Source organism: Ixodes scapularis, unplaced genomic scaffold (assembly GCF_016920785.2).
Source record: "Ixodes scapularis isolate PalLabHiFi unplaced genomic scaffold, ASM1692078v2 PGA_scaffold2__306_contigs__length_199485367, whole genome shotgun sequence".
Classification (NCBI taxonomy): domain Eukaryota; kingdom Metazoa; phylum Arthropoda; class Arachnida; order Ixodida; family Ixodidae; genus Ixodes; species Ixodes scapularis.
Genome location: NW_024609857.1, coordinates 122308396 through 122324138, shown reverse-complemented (window position 1 = coordinate 122324138; position 15743 = coordinate 122308396). Strand labels below are relative to the sequence as shown.

Sequence of the window (15743 nt, the reverse complement as noted above, 5' to 3'; positions counted from 1 at the left end):
TGCCAAAACAGCCAGGCAAATAATTTTTGTGTGCTGGTTTTGTGACTGTTCGGTGTTACATTTGAAAAATAGCAAAGTCATGCACTACACGGATAAAGCTCGTGCCGCGTTTGAATCAAAAACATCGTTTGCTATCGGAGATCAGTGTCAGCGTCCTCGGTCTTGCCTGCCTCGGGATGTTGAAGGTTGCGCCAATTAGACCATTCTTTGTGTGCAGGGTTCTTAATTTCTTGCTCTTTACTCGGATAGGTTCATCCCTCGGAACATAATCTTAGCACGTTGCGTTCAGAGACTGATTTATGCGGCCCCTTCAAAGACCCAACGATAAATTTGACTCACGCGGTAGAGATCAATTAAAACATCCCAGCTGTATCTGACGGATATATATAGATAATGGAAGTCTATCCGAGAATCTATACCAAATACAATTCCGTGCTTCAGACGTGCAAACATTAGGTTGCCGGTGAGCAAATGCATGGTAGCTCGAGAATTTTCCGATTATGTCAGTTTCTCATTCCGTAATAACGCGACGTTTCACAGATTGGTGGAAGAAAAGGCAAGCAAGGGTCGCTGGCGGTTTAGGCTGAGGACTACACCTCAGTTAGATCTCACCTCATTAAAATGCCATACGGTTCTTCGTCCACGCATGCTAATCTTAAACTTAGGCTCGTAGTTTCTTTATTTGATACCAAGTTGTGGAAATGGCTGTCCCGTAACAGGACGGATCACAGAACACCAACCTGTTGTACCATGAATATTGTGTGCTCAACGCATGGAGGGAGGAAGCTTCTGGAGGCGACACGACGCCACCAGAGCTGAAAGCGGGGGGGGGGGGGGGGGGGGGTACTCCTGGCTTGGAGGAACAGAACCCCAACGATGACCAAAACCAAAAGGGGCTACTGTACGAATTCGGTCACCCTTGGGGGCGTTCTCACTGACAGCGACCACTACTTCCGGCTTCACTTGGGATTCTCTCGTTTGGTTGATTTCAGCCAGCCATGTCGTTTCCTTTTATTCCTACTTCCATGGCTCAAAGCAATGTTAAAAAACAATAATCCCCCAAATGTAACAGGCCTCGTAGACAGCACCAATGTTTAAACTGAAGTTCAAAGCGAAATCTCTAAATCATCCCTCGTGATGTATAGCAAAAGTACTTTGAAATAAATCTTTGATGAAATCAAAATTCAGACATTTATTGTTGTCATCTTTATAATCACTGCAATAACCGCGAGTGTTTTATGTATCACATATGGATACTTTTGTGCTTTCTTTAAAGATTGCTCAACACATTCTATAGCTATTTCTTCATTTTTTTTTCTTTCTTTCTAGTGGTGCTTAAAACTCTGTCACAAGTGGCATAAAAAACGAAACATCATAGAAATCTAAGTTACCCCGTTTCCACGTCGCTAGAAAGCAATGGAATAAAAGTGGTTGTTTCCTTCAGCCAAATTGTGCTTACATGACCAACTTTGCTCGCAGAGAAGTTTAGACGGAATTGAGATTATGACCAATTGTATTTATGACTACTAAATGGCAATACGCCCGAATTTTGAGCATCTGCGCTGTAATACGGATGAACAGGTTACAATGTTGCACTCCTATTTCTCCCCTCCTGAGACCCGGCAATAGAAAATTTGTGTAACATACTTGACAAAGGAACTGAACGCATAGACAAACATCAACAGTGTTTTCGTTGATGAAACCCGATGTCCAACATTGTGGACATCTGGTGTCGCCATCTGTGAAGTTGCGTGAAAATCCATTCACCGGCGGGAGCTGTGAAGGCTTCCAAAATGGCGGCTTTCACTACGAGTGCGTTCTACGGTGGCGACCGAAAACGTAAGTATGTTTTTGCTCATTTTCTCTCGGTGTTGGTACTTTTTTCGTTTGGAAGTCATAGTTAACTATTTAGGGGCCACGCCGGTATACAATGTTGGTTTCCAGCTGCCTTTGTTTTACAGCGACGCCTTTGAGATTGCGATCTCCACTAGACGGGACAATGGGGCTCAGTGCGAAGTTCGGCTGCCTGACCTAACATTCGGTTGCTCACGTGCGTGCCGTAGAAAAAGGCCGTCTTTTACATTTTTTCACGCGGGTTGTTAATATTTTGGGTTGGTTTAGGAGATCGACCACGCATCAGTCAAGAAACTGCTGACCAAATACTCGTCAAAATTGCCCAAGGACAGACGTCTGACATCGAGTTGTCAGACAGTGAGGACGACATCGTTGAATACGACCCTCCGTTGGTTCCTGTTGAAGATGAGCCCGGTTCTGCAGAGGGCAGCAGCAGTGAGGAAGATGAGCCACAGGCTAGTACTTCTGCTACGAAGAAGAGACCGTCTTTGTGGAAAGGATGTCAGAGGTGAAATTTACCCGCTATCGAGATACATAATAACAAAATAGATGTATGAAAATTTGCTTGTTCCGCGTTGATAGCTGTTTGCAACATATTCTGAAGGCGAGATGATGTAAGCATTGCGTCTGGCTCTTATCTGTGTTCAGCTTTCTGTAAGCTTTGAGGAATATTGTTTTTGTTCTGACCACTGTTTTTGTCATACTGCTAGCTTTGCCACACTTTGTTGCGTTTACAAGGTAATTTGCGGTGTGCTCGAAAGGTTCGGTACATATTTTAAAGAGCTGGTACAATGTTGCTTTTAGTTCTCCTTCGTCCTGGGTACCAGATTTCCAAGCCGTTCCGGACGACGTGGAAAGAGAGCTGAGTGCAGCCCATATGAATATTTTCAGCAGTATGTCACTGACGAAATGTATGCAATGATGGCAATGGCTATGAACACCAAAGAAGTGGCTGAGACAGGAAAGAGCCTTAACACCTCTGCAGATGAAATGAAAATATTTTTCGGCATCTCAGTCACGATGTCTTGTCTGGGCTAGCCCTAGATCAAAATGTATTGGATGAAAATAAGGAGGGTGCCACTCATCGCGAACAATATGTCGCGGGACAGGTACTTTCAGCTCAGATCGCGACTTAAAGTTGTGAGCGACATCAACATAACTGATGAAGAAAAAAATCAGGACAGGCTTTGGAGGGTTTGGCCTCTCATTGCGGAGGTGCTGAAAGAATGCCACAAACTCCCTCGTGAGGAACTCGCAAGCGTAGATAAACAAATGATACCGTTTAATGGCAGAACGCAACTAAGGCAGTTTCTACCAAGAAAGCCAAAACCCGAAGGACTGAAAAACTTTGTTTTGGCAAGTCCAAACGGCCTGATTCTCGATTTCGAAATTTATCAGGGAAAAAAGTCTCTTCTGTGTTCAGCCAGTTCCGGGATTGCAGAATCGGCTGTCCTGAGGCTTGCCCAAGCTCTTGCACCTGGTACCAGGCGTTTCTTCGACCGGTACTTTACGTCCCCAGCGCTCCTAGATAAGCTCGTCGAAAAGGACATAGCAGGCACGAGTACTGTGATGAACAACCGCCTGCCGAAGAGGGAGAAGTTGTCGTCAAAAGGGCAGCTTAAGACCAGAGGACGGGAGACCTCAGAGATGTGGGTTCGCCGTGATGACCCACAGATCATCGTGCGATGGTATGACAACAAACCAGTGACATTAATGTCATCCGTGCATAGAAAAAAACCGGAGGACACCTGCCGCAGGTGGAATGCATAAGAAAAAAGATACATGGATGTTTCTAGGCGACACATTGTACAGGTCTAAAATGTGAACATGGGGGGAGTGGACATGGCAGACAGGATGATCAGCTATTACCGCATTAAGGCAAGAGTAAAGAAATAGAGTATAAGGGTCATTTTTCATATGTTTGACATGGCTCTTACTAACGCATGGATCCTCTATACGAAAGACATGAAGACAATGCAAAAGAGGCAAAAGGACATGTTGAAGTTCCTAGATTTTCGCTTCTCTGTTGGCGAAGTGCAGGTTACACAATGTAGTCAGGAGAGCACCGACGAGAGCGATGCAGACTATTGTCCACCAACAAAACGGGCACCCCTTCCCCCGGCCGAGAGCAGAGCCAAGACCCCGGGGCACATGCCAAGGCTTGCCGATGTTTCGAACTCTGCGCGTCGCAGATTGGAAGGGTGCAGTATGAAAACGAAGTTGTTTTCTTTTTTTTTTCTTTTTTTTTAACGAAGTGCCAGGTTTTGTTTTGCATAACAAAAGAAAGACGCTGTTTTGAGATGGCTCACTCGACCAAGTAGAGGTTTGGCTTGCTCTGTAGCGCGTTGTAAAAATACGTCATTAGTGGCAAAAAGCTAATGATCTTTTTTCTTTTGTTCCTGTGTTACCGATATTAAACATTTGATACAATATCTCTGCAATTTCTCTCTGTCGTTGTTAGACACGCTAACGTGGAACGCTATTTGAAGGCTTGTCCCCATAAAAGACCTCTAGCAATAAGCATGTTAAGAGCGAATGTCCAATTTATATTAATGTGCATCAATTCTTATTGAGATTTTGAAATAAAATATTTCTTATATCTTCCTTTTATCATATAGAGGTATGCCTGTAAATTGAATAAGAATCCGCACAAAAAAGTTTTCCCAGGTCTCAGGAGGATAAATGATCTTCCGCATAACATCGAATCAAACATTAGACTGTTCGCAGACGATTGCGTTATTTACCGTCCAGTCGCAAACCCCTCAGATCATATCACCCTGCAGAGGGCTCTAACAAGAATTAACACTTGGTACGATCGATGGCTTATGCCCCTTAACTACCAGAAGTGCAAACTTGTATCATTCACGCGGAAAAAATCTACTCTTTCTTACTCATACTCATTTGATGGCGTTTCAATTGGCTCAACTCCCTCATACAAGTACTTCGGTATCCATCTGGCTTCCACACTTTCTTGGATTCAACATATCAACGTCATCACTGCTGATGCTTCACGGACACTCGCCTACTTAATGCCTCGTTCACACTTGGGAACCGGCGGCCGGTTCCCAAGTGTGAACGCTGGCGCCGCGCACTCCGCAGACGGCAATAAATGTGAACGGCCCGATTTTTTTCGGCGAGCGAATCCAGTCGGCGGTGAGTGCGTATGTCGCAAGTATGAACGAGCCATAAAGTGGAATCTAAAATCAGCACCTTCTCACCTAGAGCAACTAGCGTACACTACATTCGTCCGCCCCAAGCTCGAGTATGCCTCGTTAATCTGCCATCCGTCACAAGCTTACCTCAGCGACAGTCTGGAAGGAATTCAAGACCGTGCAGCCCGATTCATGTCATCAGCATACTCCCGCGACACCAGTGCGACGTAGCTTAAACTTACTCTCGAGTTTTCACTGCTCTCTGACTGCAGAATAGTCCCTCGATTATGTCTCTTACATAAATTTTACCACAACAGCACCAACTTATCTGACTACCTGATATCACCTCCTGACAGAATTTCGTCACGCCTCAATCACAGCCGTTGCATGAAACGCATAACGGGCGAAACGCTAGCCTTTAATACGTCATTCTTTCCTCGTGCCATGACTATCTGGAACTCTCTTTCTGAAAAAGTCATCATTATTACTGACCAATCCACTTTTCGACAGTGAGTGACTGCACATATACAATCAATTTTTAAAATTTTAACATGCATTACTGTACGACTATTGATTTTACATCAAATTTTTTTTTCCATTTTGGTGTTTATATGCTCTGTATTAGCCCACAAGCCCCCCCTCCCCCTAATGTAATACCCCACGGGGCCCTTAAGGAGAAATAAATGAAATGAAACGCCACACACGTTCCCTTTTGGGAAACGCTAACACTGACCCTTCGACTCTTTTTGTTTTGGCTTTTTCTTTTGGCTTTCTCTTTTGTGTCCTCGATCTTTTTCTGCCTTTTTTTTTTCTTTGCTTCGTTACGGGGTCAGTGTTAGCGTTTCCCGAAGGAGGACGCGTGTGGCGTTTCCCAAGGGTCATGCTCACGTACTTCCTGGGGATCCACCAATTAACCTTTATATTTTCCTTTGTTTTGCCGCCTACTTGAACCAGCGCTAGTGCTTGGTTCACACTCCATTTTGCAGCACAGGCCAAGGCATGCGCCCTCCGCACACCTGCAATTTCAGAGCCGCCCCAGCATCCACGCGTGCATTGGCTTTCGCCCCGTGACGTCGCGTCCCTCTCGCCTTTGTCCTTCGCCGCTCTCCTCCTCTCTGCGTGGCGCGCTTCGCTTCCCACTGTTTTGTCCCCAGACGGACGCGGTCACCTTTCCCTGTCATGTGGGTACTAATGCTAACGCATTATTATGAAAAAAATGAAGGCGCCAGAGAACGGGAAAAAAGGCGAGCAAAGCACTACAATCAACTGAACTCGAACGTGAAAAATATATCTACCTTCTAATCACAGTGATTGCAGGGAAGATATATTTCTGCCCTTTTCCCATTAAAATTCAGTTGATTGTAGCGCTTGTTTGTATTGTCTTTTTGTCCTCTGGCGCCCATTTTTTTATAAATTATACAAACTGGCCCATCCTTTCATTCTATTTTTAATTCATCGGTTTGTATAAAAGTTTTCTGTGCTTATAGTGTGCGAGAATAGACTTTGTGAAGCGAAACTCGTCTGCCCTTTTATCCCCCTCTCCAGAGGAGAACCAATGAAGTTGAAGTTGAATTGTGTATAATTGTACAGGCCCTCCTTGTATAAACTCGTATTCAGTCACATATCCAAAAAGCCAAAAAAAAAAAAAACGAAAAACAAACACAAACAAGACTTCTGGAATACCAAAAAATGAAGACATCAAACGAGAGTGTGCAACAGTTACGATCAGAATCTAATCACTTTACAGAGGAGTTGCCAGCAAAGCAGCATTTTCCCGCGTACCGGAATTTCCGCCGTTCTGTGACTAAGGCTACGTAGAAACAGTATACTTCACACAACACAACCTCTGTGCCTTAAAGTACACGCAGGTCTCATCAGTACGGACCACGTTAACATCCTTACCTCGCTACAATGACACCATTTTCCGGGGCCAACAGGGTAAATTCGTGCATTTTTGTCTCGTTATCATGGACAACTCACATTATGGGCGTTTTTCTGAAAGAACGGAGGTGTCCATATAAACTAGGCATAACTGTATACTTAATTATAATATTTCAGAATTCACCCAACCTATTAATGAATTCTTTTTCTATCGTATCACCGGTGAAAAACGAGGTTTGTTGGAGGTTGCGCGCTAAATAAGTTGATTTTCCCTTAACCGAACAAGGCCACCTCAATTTAAATTTAAAGATAAAACGAAACAAAAATATGGGCCCGTCCGGGATTTGAACCCGGGACCTCTCGCACCCAAAGCGAGAATCATACCCCTAGACCAACGAGCCAACATGTGCCGTATCTCATACTCTTCTCGGTCGTGCTGCGCTCATCACCGAACTGGTTTGCTCGCCACGTGACCCCCAGCATCTGCAGCCCAGCCCCAGTGGCCGCCTTGCTTTGACCTTGATCACCGGCTTGTTTTCTGCGCACGATGTCGTCAGCCTCTATTGGAACGTTTACGTGTCCTGATGTTCAAGATTAGTAGGTTTTTTTTTTATTCTTTTCTCTTTTTTTTTCCAGACGACGCCAAACCGGACGTCTAAAAATCAGCTTACCAACTTCCTCGCTTAATACGGTTCCATGAAGCAAGTATAGAGCACATGGGACAACACCCCCTGATAGTAGCGCAGTTAATTTTATTGTCTACAGTGTACAGCATAGTGATGCGATTTCAATGAACTTCACTGTTGCACTCGATTTATTTATTTATTTATTTATTTATTTCAATACCCTCAGGGCCCATAGGGCGTTGCAGAGGGGGTGGGGCACATAAGAATACACTCAAAAGAAAATACAAACGTAAAAGACAGTGATTAAAACACAATCAATTCGACAAAATATTAACAAAACTGATTAGTAAGCGCTTCTTTAAATAAATCAAGTGATGGGATAGCTGCTAAAGATGCTTGAAGGTGGTTCCACTCAGAAGACGTTCTTGGTATGAAGGAGTCGTTGTATGCTGATGTCTCACAGTGAGGAATGCCGACCTTGAAACGATGATCAATGCGTGAAGAGATATATGCGGGGTTAAGGAATAACTTATCCTTTAGTGAAGCGTTGAAGCGATAAATTTTGTAGAAAAGGCATAGACGAGATATTTTTCGCCGTAAGGAAAGAAGAGGCAGGGACAATGACGTTTTCATAGATGATACACTAGCGGTGCGATGATAGTTAGAATAGATAAAACGTACTCCACGATTTTGAACAGCTTCAACGTTAGTCATAAGCGTTGTGTGACCGGGGTCCCAGATTGATGAGGCGTACTCTAATTTTGAACGAACTAGAGTTCTGTACATAGCAATTTTAATGATATTGGGGCTAAAGAGAAGTTTCTTTTCAGATATCCAAGCATAGAGTTAGCGTTGGCGATAATATGATCAGTATGTAATTTCCATGAAACGTTAGAAGTAATGTGAACACCAAAATATTTGTAAGACGTCACAGATTCCAGTAGGTTGTTAGAAATTGAGTATGGTGATGGGGAGGTGATCCGACGGGAAACCCTCATGGATTTGCATTTGTTAGTGTTAAGAGTCATTTTCCATAAGTTACACCATTCGAATACAGCACACAGGTCACATTGAAGTAGTGTTGCGTCACAATCGTTAGTTATTTCACGATAAATTACACAGTCATCGGCAAATAAACTTATTGAGGATGATACACACAGTGGTAAGTCATTTATATAAATAAGGAACAAAAAAGGTCCTAAAACGGAACCTTGTGGGACACCAGAGGCAACAGGACTAAGGGAAGAATTAGTTTCATTCGCACAAACATATTGCGATCGATTAGTTAGGAAACATGTAATCCACGACAAAACATTAGGATCAATGTTAAGTTTGCTAAGTTTAAAAAGTAATAATTTATAAAAAAAACTTTATCAAAACCTTTGGCGAAATCAAGAAACACACAGTCAACCTGGGACCCACGGTCCAGAATGGAAAGGACGTCATTAGGGAAGGACAAAATCTGAGTCTCACAAGAGAGAGATTTGCGAAAACCATGTTGTGAGAGTGAAAAGAAAGAATTTGAATCTAAGAAATTAACTAAGTGAGAATAAATAATGTGCTCTAAAAGTTTGCACGGGGTGCTGGTTAACGAAATGGGTCTGTAATTAAGAGGATTATGTTTGTTACCTGCCTTGTGAAGTGGAACCACCTTTCCTTTTTTCCAATAATCCGGTAAGACACCAAGGTTGAGCGACTGCTCAAAAATTTTTGTAAGAAAAATTGACATGTAATGTTTAGTGTTCTTAAGAAATTTAGAGGTAATGTTGTCAACACCACACGAGGAAGAAACTTTTAAATTATCAATCAACTTTACAATCCCGTCGTAATCAAAAGCAAGCGGATCCATGGGAAAGAATGCATAATCTGGAAAAATAGGATAATCTAAACCATCATTATCAGTAAACGCTTTAACAAAGACGTCGTTCAGAATTGATGCACATTCAGCTTTCGGAATGTCAATACCCTCAACATCAGTGAGCGATACAGCCATTCCTTTAGGCCCGTTCATAACACTCCAAAATTGTTTAGGGCTATTTGCTAACATTGAAGGAAGGGTAACATTAAAAAAAGTCAGTTTTGCTTGCTTGATGGCTGCCTTATAAGCATTGACAACAGATTTATAAAGCTCCCAGCGCTCAGCGAGGCCAGACAACTTTGCAGCGCGGAAAAGGCGTTTTTTCTTATTAGCAAGGCGTTTAAGAGTTACATTAAACCAGGGAGACACGTGGTTAGATACGATACTCCTACACGGAATGAATAAAGTAATTAAAGAATTTACTTTGTTTTTAAACATGTTCCAATTAGTCTCAATCGTGCGATCTGACAACGCAGGCAGCAATTCGTCAAGCAAGCAAGCCAACTCGTTATTTATTGCAGCGAAATTTGCTTTGCTATAACGAGAGAGTGTTTGGTAGATTTGTTAGCAACATGCGAGGAAGCTTGCAGGCTGAAATTCAAAATAGCATGGTCGCTAATGCCCGGTAAATAAGTTATAGAAGAAGCGAGATTAGGGTCAGTTGTAAGAATAAGGTCTAACACATTGGCCGTCGCATCAGTAATCCGAGTAGGCTCAGTGACACATTGAAAAAAAGAAAAATCAGTACAGAGACTAATAAAATCCGAGTAATCAGAAGAGCTACTAGATGCAGCGGGAAACGGTCCAGACCAGTTGATCAAGGGAAGATTAAAATCACCTAGTAAAAACATCGGTGCAAGGGGGAACCTTGAACAAATCATATTTAAAGCATCATGCAAATCCGAGCAAAAATTTGCAGGAGCGTTGGGAGGACGGTAGCAAACGCACAAAATAATATTTCTATAAGCGCACTGTAGGCGTACGCAAACAAGCTCCAACGGGGAAACAATATTCAGGTGATAACATTCAATGGCTTTATTCGCTGCGATTAAAACACCTCCCTCACGCCTATCTGTTCTGTCACACCGATAAAAATCGTAGCATTTAACGGAGTAAAAAATGTCATTATCACGGACAACACTTGAAAGCCACGTTTCTGTCAAAACAACAATATCGCTTGATGATGCATCAATAACTATTGACAGGTCATCGCGGTTGCGGACTACGCTTCTTATGTTAGTAAAAAGAATTTAAATCTCATTTGGCAAAGAAAGGGAACTACCCGTGTGTTTACCGGCGTTTTTTTTTTTTAGCTCAGACGGGAAAGATTCAAACGCGCTATCTCTAGTTAGTTAGGAGGCGGCTTCATAAACTTAGTTTGTGTTATGGTCGAACAAAAATTGCTTATCGCCGATATACAATTTGCTGTGCTCCTTGCACACTAAATCAATTTGGATCATATAAAGGTATATTAGAACGACCCGCATATTGAATGGCAGGTCTTTTTTATGTGAAATAGGTTGCGGTACTCTAAACATGTTAACAAAATTTTGTATCACTTGCGTTTGTTTGCTAATCACAGTTAAGAAAGCTAGTGGTATGCAACTTTTTAAAATGTTTTAATATAATTGCATCGTTTGTTGATTGGTATTGTTCAGTTTGAAATAATAATCAAAGCAGCATTTCGCTAGTCCAGAGTACTGAGAGTCAATTCTGCATTATCGGATGTTTCCTATAATCGAGATTTACCATAACCATGCAAGGACGGCAGACAAATTCCGGCACCACTTTATGAACACCCAGCACCCTACTTTTGAATCCAGACTTGTAGTTGAGTTCTCACCATGACCAGCATATATTTATTTACTGATATATAAAAAATTAATAAATTCTACAGCCATTTGCAAGTGTGGATAATGGCTCAGACTTACAACGACGGCCTCAAAAACTATTGCTTAAAAAGTTATTTAACACTATTTATTTTATTTATAACCTGGCCGTGATTATTGCACCCTTATCGAATCTCCACCAATCCCAATAAACATAGTGAAGACGGTATTCACGTATATTAGTTAACACTGAATCGGTTAAAAACAATCACAATGCATATCTGCACCTAAAGCGACGCTTTGTGATTTCTGTAAAATTGGTTTAATGTTATTTCCTTCTTTCATTAAAGGTGCAAAGATGGTGTTATAACATTTTAATTGTGTAGATACTTTTCAGATGTTTTAATAGACGAAAGGTAATGAAGTTCGTGTCATCTACATGTGTGACTTTACAAGACTAATTTTCTACATAGGCTAAGAATAAATTATTCTTTTAAATCAAATTTTTAAAACAATATGTCAAAGATGTTTTTAATGTGAATTCCAGCCTCCTAATGAGTCCAGAAAACGATCTAAAATGGTGTTAAATTTGTACCGGCCTCAGTGAGAATTTTATACTATATTCGTTCGCATAAAGAGCATTTGAGAAAAATCTAAATATAACGAAATATGCCCCATCGGCATGCGCCTAAGAACGCGTACTGGGGTATGCTCAAACTGAAAGTCCGACTTTGTTGTATGAAAATTTATATAGTCTATGGAAGACAGAATGTCTTTAAACGACGACTCGTGGCCTGGCTGCAGGTGCCCGATTGAGGCGGTAATGATAAGCACGACCTCGTGCTTGCACAGTGTGCCTGGAGATCGACACTGGAAGGACTGCACATTGAGCCCAGGAACGATCCCTGGATTCAGCAGTGCAACCTTTCTCTCTATGCTCTCCGAGCAGCAGCGCACTTGCCAACTGTACAACTTTTGTTTAAAAGAACGCGACTGACTTGAAATTTAATAGCATTCCTCAGGTACATGAATTACTGTTCACCCAACCCATACTTTAAACCAGTTAAAATGTTCAAGAGCAACAACAGGTTGGAGGCCCTTCTCAATAAACAAACATCCTGAATACAATTTGATGTGTCACAACGTCTAGAGTTTAGAGACTTACAAATATGATCTAAAGAACATTATATTAGGCACAAATACATAATATATTCTATCCCTAAGAGACATCGTGGCCGAGAGCTGAGCCTACACGTTTCCGAGATTACAGATTTAACCTAAAGATTTGTATTGTTCGTTGCCGCAGAGAGATGAAAAGGAGAAACTATAAGGTTGTTTGAAGTCGGTGTGCGAAGATGCATGGTTGAATGACCTGCCAAGTGAGGTACTCCGTTTCACTCCGTCTCTGCTATACTCCGTTTCACGAGTCTGACCGCGGCCGATGCTATGCGGAAAGAAAGTCGTCTGCTTTTAGCGCAGGGGTTGCGGTGACGCCAGAACGACGCCGAGATTCGATTGGCTTCGATTGAAAGGATAATGGGTAACGGTATCGTAACGCAAAGGATAACGACGCCGTCTGGTTGTCGCCATCTGGTTGTCGCCATCAGACCGTTGCGTCTGCAGTCAAACTTGATGTGAAACGTACGCTGTCCGGGTAGTGGTTCAAATTGATTAGCGCCGCATCGTTCATAGCCTTACCAGTGCGACAAAAAACACTGCGTATCAGCTTTTTCTTGAAGTTCGCTACGACACTGCACTATTCGAATTCGCTATTCGCACGGCCCTATTTCATTTCAGCTTAAGTCCAGACCAACTGGGCAGTGTCAAAAACGCGGCCCGAGTCACTAGACCTTTTCTGTTTGTTATTGATTGGTTCAGCGGCAATAAAACACGTACAGCAACATGACGCACATCATGATGGTGCGCTTTTGACGCTGTCTGATTGATCTAATCAGCTAGTAGCGTCGGCTACGTCTGGACTTGAGGTGAATCGAGGTATATATTCCGTTCACCCCTGGGGCTGCAATGGAAGCCACGTCCTTGTTGGACCAGCACTACGCCTCTCTTTCGTCACGTGATCACGCTCTCGCCGATACCCACGCACAGAGAGCCGGGTCAGGTGATGAGAGGGATGGCTGACTCGGTGAGCACTCAGCTAAGTGGTGAACGGAGTATAGTGAAACGGAGTACACGCCCCGCCCCATTGCACTTAAATATTAAAAAAAAAACACAGGGCCCGTCCGGGATTTGAACCCGGGACCTCTCGCACCCAAAGCGAGAATCATACCCCTAGACCAACGGGCCGACGTGCGTAGTGTAGATCTCGTACTCTCTTCGGTTACGACAAGATCATCGTTTAACTGGTTTGTTCATGACGTGCATAACAAACCGATGCCTATCGCAGAGTAGCGTCACTAAGGGGAGGGGAGGGAGGGGGGGGGGGGGGGGGTGTCGCTGGGGGGAACCGTTGCTGACCCTAGTGACGCCACTGCAGCCGCAAACTTTCTTTGACCTTGGCGATCGCATTGTCTGTCGCACGCTCCATGCCCATATTAGCATATATTCAAATGTGTCTAGATGTACGAGCTGGCTACGGTTTCTTTTAGCCCTGCGAAAAAAACTCGCGAAGTAAATGTATACACCGTCCCATTGCCACGTTGGATATGATTCTATAAAGCAAGAACCAGCAATGTTTGTAATAGATGAAATCAAATCAAGGCTTCTATACAGTGGCGCAGTTAGTATTATTTTTCTGTAGCATAGTCTAACGATTTAAATAAATCATGACTCCAGTAATGCATTCTATGGCTGCGCAGCTTGCAGACTGGATGAATTGTGATCTTAGAATTAAAAAAAAAACAAAAAAAACTGCATTGCCTGAATTTTTTTTTTTTTTTTGTATAAATAATTGTTGCATTTAAGATAGATATGTAGGGCGTTCGGCAGAAAGGGAACCCTCTTTTTCCACCGCAAAAATAAATCACGCATTGCCGAAGGTTCACTTTCCAACAATGTGTAGCACTCCCGGGTGGGATCAGACACGAAAGTTTAATAAATTGCCGTACCCAAATCAAAAGTGTTAAACAATTTTTCCCAGAAAAATAAAAAGAAAAAATGTTGTCCGTTTTTTTGCTACCAGACGTCATTCATCTCCGCGTTCTGAAAAAACTTGTGAAAATTTGACATCTCGTCCCAGGACAAAGACTGAGCGTTCGGCTATGTTATATTTCTTTTCAAGATGGAGAACAAAATTCAATACTGGCAATTGTTATTTATATCAGATAAGTTTTAATATAATATTAATAAAACATTTCCCGCAAAAATATAACCCTTAATATCGTTTTTATGTCCCGTTTTCTATCATTTCACGCTTTCTATGTTTGTTCTATCTTTTGATCTGAACTCCTTAAAGTATCATGAAGCAGGAAATTTTCATAATCATGCAAAACACGAGCAAAATGTCGTGCTCAACTGAGCAAATCGGAACATTGAGTTTTCTTTCTGCCTTCATTCATTCATTCATTCATTCATTCATTGAACCTTAAGGGCCCCTGAGGACATTACATAAGGGTAGATTATTCATATTATACATAGGAAAAACAGACACAGAAATAAATACATCAGGAAAAGGTTGGTAAATGGTTAAAAACATAAAAAAGTGCGATTGAAGACTTGATGCAGAGGTACAAATTAAAGCCACTTCGTCCGTCGGTTACGTAACATCGTAACATCCTACTGCAAGCAAATCAGAACGCGAAATAAAAAGCAAATAAAGATATTTAGCTGAAAAAGAAAATCAAGCCTCTTTTGTCCTAGAATGGCGGAGATCACATCAATAAGTATTTAATTAAAATGTGCATAAATTTACCGTAATTCTTTCTGCTACATTGTTATCAGGGATCGAACGGATTGATGAATCTGCCATGTTTAAAAGTACATGCGGTGATAAAGAGTCACTGTTTTCTAGCTACAGTGATTTAAATCAAATTAAACTGATTTAAATCAAATAAATCTGATTTGTTCGATTTTTTTTTTACGACAATCACGCTTGTTTTTTTTTGAAGATGAGAATAATGAGTTACATTTGTTTCAAAACACCTGGTACGTCAATCTCTGTATCTTGCATTTATTTCGTAATCGAACTAAGTAGATTTTGAGGTGGCATCCTGGGATTAATTTGAATTTGCAAATGTTCCGTTTGAATTAGTTATTTACAATCAGTATTTCCTCTTTTTCCACAGAGTAAGGTCCCTTTAGTGGATATTCATGTAATGACATTAAACAGTTCTGGAATCTTTCTTTGACCACTCAGCGCCCTATTAACCAATCTAGAAATGCCGATTTCTGCATTAGTTTGCCTTTTTTTGTTTTGTAAATACACGCACTGTCTAGACTTATGCTTGAATATTCTTGTGTTCGGGGGCACGATTTTTTATAGCTCACTAACAAGCTGCAGCGCCAAAAATAGTCCGAATAATATATCTGCTATGTCTTCACTGTTTGTGTTGAGTATATTCCATGCAACACACAATTGAGCTATTGT

At 41.9% G+C, this 15743-nt stretch overlaps 1 protein-coding gene and 2 non-coding genes across 3 annotated transcripts in view; all 3 read right to left on the bottom strand.

The window, feature by feature from the left end:
* LOC8032054 (fatty-acid amide hydrolase 2-A) overlaps window positions 1–15743 on the bottom strand; it is a 119712-nt gene that overhangs the window by 54460 nt on the left and 49509 nt on the right. The window lies entirely within an intron of this gene.
* On the bottom strand, window positions 7217–7288 carry Trnap-ugg. Its single transcript has one exon. It is a non-coding gene; the product is annotated as a tRNA-Pro (tRNA).
* On the bottom strand, window positions 13433–13504 carry Trnap-ugg. The gene has a single exon. It is a non-coding gene; the product is annotated as a tRNA-Pro (tRNA).